Here is a 13,198-nt window from a genome sequence, read left to right as displayed (position 1 = left end):
ATTCTAGGGGTCCAATGGGATTCACTTCCGTGGGTAGAGCATATACCCGGGCAAGTTGAGCGCCGGCTTCAAGGGCTAGGCCTACGTCCGCGGTGTTGTTTAGCCTGACAGGGACTCTCCCGTTCCTCACGACGGCTAGAGTGCGAGCAACTAGTGGGTTTAGCTTACCCCCACTTGGGGTCCTCGGCTCGATCAACACTTCAACCCCCTCAAGTTGTCGGTGGGTGTTAAGGCGTAAGGAAATGACTGTCTCTTTTTCAGCGGGCAAAGTAATCCGAGTACGGCGTGGCACCGTAATGGCGGCTAGGGGTAGTTGTTCCTTTGCCATCTGTTGAAGTCCAATGGTCCGGATTACGCGCTGGAACGCCAGACGAGTCGGCTTATGTTTGGTGACTTTCTGCCAGTATTTGGGTCCCTTTCTTGTCAACAGCATAAGATCCAGGTCTTTCAAGATGTTCATTCCAACTATCACTGGGGTCTCGGAGCCGAAACCTTCCTTGACGATGACAATCCCTCATTTCCCTAAGTCCTGTCCGCAGGCCTTTGTGTCCATCCAAGCAACTCCGGTCACTGGAATGGGTAGATTATTAGCCGCAATAATCTTAATGGCGGTGTCTGGGTCACGAGCAGTTCTTGGTTTGAGGTAATTTTCATAAAACTGTTCAGAGATCGTGGTCACTTGTGACCCAGTGTCCATCAGTCACTGTACGGCAATTCCTTCCAGGACAACTTCAAGTGTCGGGCTACTCGAGGCGAGAGCACTCCGCCGTCGGCTCTGTTTTTCCACAGCCCTCTCTTTGGCCTCCCCTGCCGCGCGAGCCTGAGCTGCAGGGGTGTCTAGTTTAACGGCGGCCATTGTGGTGAGGCCCGGCGTGGTAGCTCTGCTTGTGGATATGGCTGGGGTTCCATTCGCTGGTCTGATCGAAATTCCCTTCGCTGGGGTGGCTGAGGGTTTGTTCGTTGGTGCGACGGAGGTTTTTGCGGAGGGAAGTGTTGAGGTCAACGATTTGCCCTATGGCGAGGATCACCGCATGACCAACACTGTCCCACGGGACGACTAGGCTGTCTTCGCTGGTCTCCCTGTCGGTCTAATGTTAACTGTAATACCAGTTTCTGTAAGTCTGCTACCATCTGTTTCAGGTCTTCCGTGTCACTGTTCGGATTTTTAATGTCAGATATGGATCTGCACGCAGCACCTGGAATCCCCACATCCATGACGGGTCCCCTTGAACGTTCTATGGCTTCCTGTTTGACTTCAGCAAAAGTAAGAGTCGGCATCATCTGGATCAAGTCCTGTAACATGCGGTTAAGATACTGGTCTCTCAGTCCTATTACAAATTGGTCTCTCAGTACCAGGTCACGAGGAGCCATACCAGCTAGTTGTTCCCCTTTTCCACAGGCTTGTTCAAGGAGTACCTGAAGGGCGTTCGCATATTGGGGAATATCCTCCCTTTCAAGCTGCGTCTGTCTAAAGAACATGTGTCGCAGTGTTTCCTGGTATGTGGTCGGCCCATAGGTGTTCTCCAGCACCCGCACCAAATCATCCACTGTACGCTGGCCCCTGACCGTCTCCAGTCTGACTGTCGTCCATGCCTCCCCCTCTAGCGTCAGTACCGCCATTTCTGCCAAGGTCTTAGGGTCAATATTATACATTTCCCCCAGTATCCGGACTTGTTCCGCCCACTCTGGTACATGGTAGTTTCGTCCGCCAAATTTCCTGACCTGATTCACAATAGACACCGGCGGGGTTTTCTTACTGTACATGTGGCCTGGGTGGGAATCTTGTTGATCACAGATCCTGCCGACTACGCCAGATGAAGTGACCACGGGCAAGGCCGCGCGTTGGTATCCATGATCTGGCCCAGCAAGATCCCCACACACAGACTCTATCTTGATAACCGTATCTTTACTTGTATACATTTTTAACATAGCAGAACACAATAAACAACAAACGTAAATGTTCACAGCAATAACGTGTACTTATAAGCTGACCCTCACTGTCCCTACTCACACGTTACCAGTCCTTTACTCCAGAAGGATGTGTCCCCCGTCGCAGGCCTGTCTGTCTTTGCAGGAAGGTGTCCCAGCCGAAGAAAAAAAACCAAGAACAACAAATTTCGCTGAAAGGAGGGAATACTTCGGCCTCTCGCCAGAGGTCCCGCTTACAGTCTCTCTGATCCGGATAGCAGCTTTAGTGGATTCCCTTGTGTAGTCCACACTCCAATAGTGGGGAGTGTAACAGCTGAATCCTTTAGCAGTGAGGAAGCTGGGGAAAGCTCTGAGGAAAAGATGTCAGATAACAGCAGCCAAGTTGAGAGTATCCTCTACGGCACACACGAGGACCTGCACACCGTCCTGGTTCTTTTCACAGACTTTCTCAGACTCCTCGCGCGCTTTTTCCTGCTTCTTACTCTGGTCACGTGACTCTCTAGGGCGGGACAGGAGACTCAGTCTTTTTCTCTGTCATCACACCCTGCGCAGGTGCAACCTCTGGCCACAAGGTGGCAACACCATCCTGGGTTATCATTTCTGTCACAGGCTCGATATCAATTATCACAGAACAGCCAGAGCCAGCCAGCTCACTACACTGCAGCTCAGTTTCAGGGTGTTGGCAACCTTCTTATAGCCTAGCCCATCTTTATGTAGAGCAACAATTATTTTTTTCAGATCCTCAGAGAGTTCTTTACCATGAGGTTCCATGTTGAACTTCCATTGACCAGTATGAGAGAGTGTGAGAGCAATAACACCAAATTTAACACACCTGTTCCCCATTTACACCTGAGACCTTGTACCACTAATGAGTCACATGACAACTGGGAGGAAAAATGACTAATTGGGCACAATTTGGCCATTTTCACTTAGTGAAACTCACTTTTTTAGTGTACTCACTTTTGTTGCCAGTGGTTTACACATTAATGACTGTGTTGAGTTATTTAGAGGGCACACCAAATTTACACTGTTATACACGCTGTACACTGACTACTTTACATTGTATCAAAGTGTCATGTCCTCAGTGTTGTCCCATGAAAATATATAATAAAATATTTACAAAAATGTGAGGGGTGTACTCACTTTTGCGAGATACTGTAAGTATTCACCTCAAGAAAAAAATATTTAAATGCAAAACTGGGAAAGTAAAAAGAGAAAAAAAGACAAAAGAAGAGCCAAATATAAATATCTGACGTGTATATAATAAAGGACACAATTAGGTTCCAATAGTGATGTCACGGAATCCTTGGTTATAACCAGCGATTTTGCAGTGATATCCTTTGTCTGGAGAGGCTGATTGTGCACTACACATTAAGCGATATTCCTCCAGGCTAAAATGCTGTTTAGACTAGTTCTAATTCTCAGCATGCTATTAGCATCTGCGGAAAGTGCTCCCATCTTTATCCGCAACCATCCGTCAAGAGAGCAGATCAGGATTAGAGATGAGCGGTGTTCGACTAGAACTGTTCGCCAATCTCAAATTCGAGCTGTTTTGGGCGGTGTTCGAGTTGTTCGACGAACCCGAACGATTTGCAAAAAATTCGGCTGTTCGAGGTTATGTTCGATAACTGTTCGTGCACCAAAAGCGTGTCCTGCATGTCTGGCGCTATTTAGAGCACCAATCATGCAGGGATTGTCTGCCACTCACTGTAATGCCACAGCCATGGTGGTTGTGGCATTACAGTGATTGCCCAAATCGATGGGAACAGTGCCAACAGTGAAACATGAAAAGCCGGCAATTCAGCAGCGGCATACACCTGTACCCGACAATTTAGAACCGAAAGAATAGAGTTTCACACATAGATTAGATAGATATAAACATGTCAGCCACATATATACGAAGTACAGTGAAAGTGCTGCTTACTGTACTTGTCATTTAGCGTAAAGGATTTATCAAAAAAAATAATAGTGTTTTCATGCACCGTCTCTTTAAAAAAGCCGGCCGGCAATTCAGCAGCGGTACCCGACAATTTATAACAGACAGAATAGAGCTTCACACATAGATTAGATAGATAGTAACATGTCAGCCACATATATACGAAGTACAGTGACAGTGTTGCTTACTGTACTTATCATTTAGCGTAAAGGATTTATCAAAAAAAATAATAGTGTTTTCATGCACCGTCTCTTTAAAAAAGCCGGCCGGCAATTCAGCAGCGGTACCCGACAATTTATAACAGACAGAATAGAGCTTCACACATAGATTAGATAGATAGAAACATGTCAGTCACATATATATGAAGTACAGTGATAGTGTTGGTTACTGTACTTGTCATTTACTATTAAAATAAAGGATTTATTATTAAAAAAATTGGCGTGGGGTTCCCCTTAATTTTAGGCTCTAGCGGAGGTTAAGCAGACGGCTGGGGCAGATGTTTGAAGCCTGGGAAGGGGGTAATACCCACGGAGCTTCCCAGGCTACTAATATCAGCCCCCAGCTGAATACATAGCCTTTACTAGCTATTAAAATGGGGGACACCCCCAAAAAAATGACGTGGGGTCCCCCCTAATTTAATAGCTAGCAAAGGCTAGGCAGACAGCTGGGGGCTGATATTAATAGCCCAGGAAGGGAGCCATGAATATTGGCCCCCTCCCAGGCTAGAAACACCAGCCGTCAGCCGCCCCAGAAATGGCGCATTCATAGGATGCGCCAATTCTGGCACTTAGCCTCGCTCTTCCACGCTGCCCTGGTGCGGTGGCAGGGGGTAATAGGGTTGGGGTTGATGTCAGCTTATAATGCCAGCTGACATCAAGCCCAGGTTAGTAATGGAGAGGCGTCTATAAGACACCCCCATTACTAACCCCATAGTCAAAGTTAAAAAAAACACAAACACCCAGAATAAAGTCCTTTAATTGAAATAAAGACACAATCCTTTATTGTTCTAAATTAAACCATACTTACCGTCATGCCCATTCCAGCTGAAGCCAACGATCTCCTGTAATAAAAGAAAAATAATAAAGCAACCTCATCCTTACCTTTCCATGGTTCCCACGACAGCTTCAGCTCTGCTACATCGAGATGACAGGCTGGACCGCAGCAGAACGCTGCCATCCAGCCTCTCATCCCGCAGACACTGAGAAGCGCAGGCTTGCTTGCGCTGCTCAGCGTCTCTCTGTGACGACATCCAGATGAGCCGAGTTCATGTCCAATGAACTCGGCTCACCTCATGCACGTCACTGACAGCGTGGGAAAATTCTCACGCTGAAGCGGTGAGTGCAGGAGAATTCTCCCACGCTGTCAGTGACGTGCATAAGGTGAGCTCATGTCCAATGAACTCAGCTCACCTCCTGCACGTCACTGACAGCGTGGGAGAATTCTCCTGCACTCAGCGCTTCAGCGTGAGAATTCTCCCACGCTGAAGCGCTGAGTGCAGGAGAATTTTCCCACGCTGTCAGTGACGTGCATAAGGTGAGCTCATGTCCAATGAACTCAGCTCACCTCCTGCACGTCACTGACAGCGTGGGAGAATTCTCCTGCACTCAGCGCTTCAGTGTGAGAATTCTCCCACGCTGAAGCGCTGAGTGCAGGAGAATTTTCCCACGCTGTCAGTGACGTGCATGAGGTGAGCCGAGTTCATTGGACATTAACTCGGCTCATCTGGATGCCCTCACAGAGAGACACTGTGGAGCGCAAGCAAGCCTGCGCTTCTCAGTGTCTGCGGGATGAGAGGCTGGATGGCAGCGTTCTGCTGCGGTCCAGCCTGTCATCTCGATGTAGCAGAGCTGAAGCTGTCATGGGAACCATGGAAAGGTGAGGATGATGTTGCTTTATTATTTTTCTTTTATTTCAGGAGATCGTTGGCTTCAGCTGGAATGGGCGTGATGGTAAGTATGGTTTAATTTAGAACAATAAAGAATTGTGTGTTTATTTCAATTAAAGGACTTTTTTTCTGGGTGTTGTGTTTTTTTTAAATACTTTACTAGAAATTCATGGTGGTCATGTCTAATATTGGTGTGACCCCATGAATTTCGGGCTTAGGGCCAGCTGATAATGCCAAGCTGGCCCTAACCCCTTTATTACCCAGTGAGCCACCGCATCAGGGCCCTGGATGAGTTGGGTACAGCGCCAGAAGATGGCGCTTCTATGAACGCGCCATTTTCCGGGGTGGCTGCGGACTGCAATTTGCAGCGGGGGTGGCCCAGAAAGCTTGGGCCTCCCTGCGCTGCGGATTCCAGCCCCCAGCTGCCTAGTTGTACCTGGCTGGACACAAAAACAGGGCGAAGCCCCACGTCAATTTTCTTTAAATTATTTCATGAAATAATTAAGAAAAAAAGGGCTTCCCTATATTGTTGTGTCCGGCCAGGTACAAATAGGCAGCTGGTGGTTGGGGGCAGCCCGTTCCTGCCTGCTGTACCTGGCTGGACACAAATATAGTGCGAAGCCCCACGTCAATTTTTTTTAAATTATTTCATGAATTTCCTGAAATAATTAAAAAAAATTGAAGTGGGGCTTCGCACTATATTTGTGTCCAGCCAGGTACAGCAGGCAGGAACGGGCTGCCCCCATCCACCAGCTGCCTATTTGTACCTGGCCGGACACAACAATATAGGGAAGCCCTTTTTTTCTTAATTATTTCATGAATTTCATGAAATAATTAAAAAAAATTGAAGTGGGGCTTCGCACTATATTTGTGTCCAGCCAGGTACAGCAGGCAGGAACGGGCTGCCCCCAACCACCAGCTGCCTATTTGTACCTGGCCGGACACAACAATATAGGGAAGGCCTTTTTTTCTTAATTATTTCATGAATTTCATGAAATAATTAAAAAAAAAGTACGTGGGGCTTCGCCCTATTTTTGTGTTCAGCCAGGTACAACTAGGCAGCTGGGGGCTGGAATCTGCAGCGCAGGGAGGCCCAAGCTTTCTGGGCCCCCCCCCGCTACAAATTGCAGTCCGCAGCCACCCCGGAAAATGGCGCGTTCATAGAAGCGCCATCTTCTGGCGCTGTACCCAACTCATCCAGGGCCCTGGTGCGGTGGCTCACTGGGTAATAAAGGGGTTAGGGCCAGCTTGGTATTATCAGCTGGCCCCAAGCCCAAAATTCATGGGGTCACGCCAGTATTAGACATGACCGCCATGAATTTCTAGTAAAGTATTTAAAAAAAACACAACACCAAGAATAAAGTCCTTTAATTGAAATAAAGACACAATTCTTTATTGTTCTAAATTAAACCATACTTACCATCACACCCATTCCAGCTGAAGCCAACGATCTCCTGCAATAAAAGTAAAATAATAAACCAACCTCATCCTTACCTTTCCATGGTTCCCACGACAGCTTCAGCTCTGCTACATCGAGATGACTGGCTGGACCGCAGCAGAACGCTGCCATCCAGTCTGTCATCCCGCAGACACTGAGAAGCGCAGGCATGCTTGCGCTCCTCACTGTCTCGCTGTGACGGCATCCAGATGAGCCGAGGTCATGTCCAATGAACTCGGCTCACCTCATGCACGTCACTGACAGCGTGGGAAAATTCTCACGCTGAAGTGCTGAGTGCAGGAGAATTCTCCCACGCTGTCAGTGATGTGCATGAGGTGAGCTCATGTCCAATGAACTCAGCTCACCTCCTGCACGTCACTGACAGCGTGGGAAAATTCTCCTGCAATCAGCGCTTCAGCGTGAGAATTTTCCCACGCTGTCAGTGACGTGCATGAGGTGAGCCGAGTTCATTGGACATGAACTCGGCTCATCTGGATGTCGTCACAGAGAGACGCTGAGCAGCGCAAGCAAGCCTGCGCTTCTCAGTGTCTGCGGGATGACAGGCTGGATGGCAGCGTTCTGCTGCGGTCCAGCCTGTCATCTCGATGTAGCAGAGCTGAAGCTGTCGTGGGAACCATGGAAAGGTAAGGATGAGGTTGCTTTATTATTTTTCTTTTATTGCAGGAGATCGTTGGCTTCAGCTGGAATGGGCGTGATGGTAAGTATGGTTTAATTTAGAACAATAAAGGATTGTGTCTTTATTTCAATTAAAGGACTTTATTCTGGGTGTTTGTGTTTTTTTTAACTTTGACTATGGGGTTAGTAATGGGGGTGTCTTATAGACGCCTCTCCATTACTAACCTGGGCTTGATGTCAGCTGGCATTATAAGCTGACATCAACCCCAACCCTATTACCCCCTGCCACCGCACCAGGGCAGCGTGGAAGAGCGAGGCTAAGTGCCAGAATTGGCGCATCCTATGAATGCGCCATTTCTGGGGCGGCTGACGGCTGGTGTTTCTAGCCTGGGAGGGGGCCAATATTCATGGCTCCCTTCCTGGGCTATTAATATCAGCCCCCAGCTGTCTGCCTAGCCTTTGCTAGCTATTAAATTAGGGGGGACCCCACGTCATTTTTTTGGGGGGGTCCCCCATTTTAATAGCTAGTAAAGGCTATGTATTCAGCTGGGGGCTGATATTAGTAGCCTGGGAAGCTCCGTGGGTATTACCCCCTTCCCAGGCTTCAAACATCTGCCCCAGCCGTCTGCTTAACCACCGCTAGAGCCTAAAATTAAGGGGAACCCCACGCCAATTTTTTTAATAATAAATCCTTTATTTTAATACTAAATGACAAGTACAGTAACCAACACTATCACTGTACTTCATATATATGTGACTGACATGTTTCTATCTATCTAATCTATGTGTGATGCTCTATCTTTCTGTTCTAAATTGTCGGGTACCGCTGCTGAATTGCCGGCCGGCTTTTTTAAAGAGACAGTGCATGAAAACACTATTATTTTTTTAAATAAATCCTTTACACTAAATGACAAGTACAGTAAGCAACACTATCACTGTACTTATTATATATGTGACTGACATGTTTCTATCTATCTAATCTATGTGTGAAGCTCTATTCTTTCTGTTCTAAATTGTCGGGTACAGATGCTGAATTGCCGGCCGGCTTTTTTAAAGAGACGGTGCATGAAAACACTAATATTTTTTTTAATAAATCCTTTACACTAAATGACAAGTGCAGTAACCAACACTGTCACTGTGCTTCTTATATGTGTGACTGACATGTTTCTATCTATCTAATCTATGTGTGATGCTCCATTCCTTCTTGTCTAAATTGTCGGGTACCGGTGTATGCCGCTGCTGAATTTGCCGGCCGGCTTTTTTAAAGAGAGTGTCTTCTGAGCAGTTTGTCAGCTTTTGGACACCTTTGCAGGTGTTTTCTATGTGTTTCTATGTGTTTTTGTTTGCCTGCCATTGGTTTTAACGGTGTTCGACGGTGTTCTAAGGTGTTCGACGAACAGTTCCTTGAACATCCCGGTGTTCGACGAACCGAACCGAACCCGAACACTACGGGGGTGGCTCAACACTAATCAGGATCCCTGCAGGTAAGTGCATTACCAGATATACTCTGACTCTTAACTCCTTGCCTCCGCAGCCAATTTTCGTTTTTGCACTTTTTTTTCTCCTCCACTTCTTCCAAGAGCTATAACTTTTTTTTTGTATTCGTATAGCTGTATAACGACTTGTTTATTTTTTTGCGGGACGAGTTGTAGTTTTGAATGACATTCATTTTACCATTCAATGTTGAATTGGGGAAAAAATGCAGCTCCGCCATGTTCTTTTGTTATTTTATTTTTACGGCATAAAAAGTAACTGTCGTTTTCATTTTTAACATAGATGAGACATAGAGCATTAATACTGTTTTCTCCTTACTGGATACACTCACTACTACATGTAGCAGAAGGTGCCCACAAGAGATACAGGGGATAATGGTGACTTCTCATTAGTCAGTGGAGTTCTTCTTTAATGTCTATTTTTAATTTCTAGGTGGCAAAGGAGACCTGCACCGTGGTCCGTGCTCAGCAGCATGCGGTAAGCAAATCAGAATTCAAATATGTTCTTCACATGTAACATTTCACATCCGGCCCCAGAAACCATTGGGATCCATTAATAAGGCCAAGGTTATGAGAGTCAGACTCTGCGTCATTAGGGGTTCTATAACTTTTCTTATGTGACCGGAGGTCACATGTTTCATGGATTGGAGAAATGTTCCTGTCTTGCTTGTAATTTAAGGTGTCATCTCCCATCGTGTTTGCTCCCTATTTCAGGAATATAAAAGAACAGATCTCTGTATTGTCCATTATATAGTGATATGACGTCATGCATCATTTTTCCAGACTAAATACCCCTCTTTTAAATAGTCATATTTGGTTCCTCATTCCGCCCATTCCATGTATTTGGTTTCTACTTCTGAACACATTCCAGCTCTGGTTACCTGATCACTTATGTTCTCTCTCTTTTTAGTGCATGGCACCGTCCCTCCAAAAACTTCTAAGGATACAGTCATTAAGATTGTTATAGCTGCTGCCATTCTCTTTGTCCTTGCAATAATCATTGTTGCCATTGGTGTCATCTATTGGTAAGTATAGTAAGGTGATTTATGGGCTACACAGGAGTTTGTAGAGGAAATGTCACATCTTCAGGTTACTCCAGTATTGGGAATATTTTAATGTAGACTTCTTGTGGCTCACATATGTCACCCAAAGGTTTGTGCCCTGTGGGTAACTGATGGATATAATTTATACTTTGTAGGGTCTCAGGTAGGCATTAGGTATCGTTAACACAGTCAATGTGGTTTGGTCCAAATCAGTGCAGTTTTATTGCTTTCATAAAACTCCAATGATTCAAAACCAAAAACAGCCTCTTCTGGGCATAAAGGTATCATAGCAAATAAACAGTTCATTTAGCAGGGTACATATTTTAGAGCAGGCTCACCCATACCCAAACAGATTATCCTTTCTCCCAGAGAAAAGTTCATACACAGAAGAGATCCCACCAATCTTGATATCCCCTTCAGCCCCAACTCTGGTCACAGTTCACACTGAAAAGGCTGTAGCTTCAACACGGTTCTCTGCAGCTCCAGCACACAGACTGCTCAGCTTTCCAAGCTGACCCATGCAGTCTTCGTTCAGAGAGAGATCTCAGCACGTCTCTCTCTTAGCTATAGGTCACATTTTGGCTGACTCAGCTCCAGCACACTCAACGCTGCTTCATCCACCAGACTGACACACCTAGTGATCACAGGCCATGGTTTTAGTAAAACATGCTAGGCTAACCCTGTCCTTAATTTGTGATTTACAATGTGACTTTTATTTTTGCAATTTTATAGCTATCTGAAAAAGAAGCCAATGAAAGATGATGAAAGCCAATATTGCGCCGATGATTTTAAAGAGAGCAACACCAAACTAAATGGTAACTATAGCTTGACAAAACTGACATTAAAGAAGCACTCCAGCTAAATATGTATTGTGTAATCCAGCTAAATATGTATTGTGTAATCCCTTCTAGATATATCAGTGGTGTAGGGTACAAGTGATAAAATACTTACCATTTGCCATCTTTTCTGGTTTCCAGCGCAATTCTGGTTGTCTTCTGAACCATACGACCGGTATTCAGCTTTGTCAGGCACACAGCATCTTATGTGTGGCGTGGTAACGATTTTCCCAATGTAAGCCTATGAGACTCAGAGCGAGGTTCCATATGCTTACATTGAGACAGCAACTTCCAGTCCACACATAAGAAAGACATTGTGATCGCCAGTCCGATTTACAATCACATGATTCAGCAGAGGACTGAAGCTGTGCTGCAAACCGGAGAAGACAGCGATCAGTGTTTTACCATATACACTACACTACTGATGTGTGCAGAAGTGATTAGCAATAATAATTTAGCTCACAGTGCTTCTTTGATATTGGCAGTTATTGCCAGTTTTTATATTACATGGAAGCAGTCCGCATTGTGAAGTCTGTTACTGACACTGAGGACCTTCCGATTTGTCTTCTTCAATGTATGAACTGTATTTAATAGAAAAACAACATTATAGAAAAAATTATCTTGTTAGAAAATGATCCCTAGACAGAGTAGAAACATAATGGAAGCTGTTATTTTCGAAATGTTGATTTCAATGTTCTGTGTTCTAGGAAAACATGAGGACTACATAGCAATCACAATTGATGATTTTCGTCATGGATCCAGGAATGAACAGATAGACGTCCTCTCAGGACCCCCTGATGTAATAACCAATATCAGCCCAGATGAGGATGAGGTCACCTCCTCTAACAGTAAGTTCTCAGGGTTTTTACGAAATATATTTAACAGAGAAATAAACTAACATATAAATAAAAAAAATAGTCTCCTCTAGGAACTTGTCAGTGAATGAACCGTTAATATACTGGTAGCCAGAGAGGCTCAGCCCCTCTATTGTCATAGCTCAATGTACCATTCTAGAGGTTTTAATAACATATATACTGATAATCTCCAATAATTTTTTTCCATTACAGATAAGGAGGTCAAAACAACTATTACAATTGAGGATGTTCCTCATGGACCTGTGGCTGAAAAGGGAGACGTCCTCAAAGACACCAAAACCACCATGGCTCACCCCACTGACCCCACCAGCAGCCTTGATGAGAATGTGGTCATCCTTTCTGACGGTAAGTTTCAGAATTATTATAAGAAATAGTAAAGTCCAAGATAATAAATCTACTAATATATAGTCAGAGAGTCTGCACGTCTGTAGAAAACATACTTTGCAGAGCAGGCCAGTGAATACAAGGAGAGACTTGACAAACCTTGGTGCTGCCCCCAGCTGGCATTTCCCCATATCGTTGTAGTTGACTGACAGGTCTCTCCCATATCTTAATTAGGGTAGACCTGTCAATGAAGTGCATTGGGGCAAGGAGAAGCCGTCTGGGAGCAGCGTCTTACCAGTAAGGACTCTCACTTTAGTCCCCAGGTGGCTCTTCAAACTGTGCTTTCTATGAAACGCTGGAGCATTGCTCTGAAGATTGGGTCCCTCTTTTCTCAGTCTAATGTACTATATAGAAGTTATAATAACCTGTAAATGTTAATCATTTTAATCATATAGAAGCTTGCATTTTATTAAATCTTTTTTCAATACTTTATGTTTCAGGAGAATTTGACATCTTCTGTACTTCTAGAGACATTATAATTCCGCATAAGGCCGGTATAGAGGAGATGAAAGAGTCCGAGATTAAGCCAGACTTAAATGATTACAAACAGACACCTCCATCTATTCTGAAAGGAAGTCAAATGAAAAATAAAAACAAAGGGAAAACAGTTTATTTTGAAGAATCGGATAATCGATATGTTTACTCATATGATTCCGAGTCCTCACAACCTGGATGTCAAATAAGATATTTCCGAAACTAACAAGGCTGGAAAAAAAGTGAGTGTTTTTCATATCTCAGCTCAA

Source organism: Phyllobates terribilis, unplaced genomic scaffold (assembly GCF_046119375.1).
Source record: "Phyllobates terribilis strain yellow unplaced genomic scaffold, ASM4611937v1 Scaffold_2__4_contigs__length_985480577, whole genome shotgun sequence".
Lineage (NCBI taxonomy): Eukaryota > Metazoa > Chordata > Amphibia > Anura > Dendrobatidae > Phyllobates > Phyllobates terribilis.
This window is presented reverse-complemented; position numbering follows the sequence as displayed.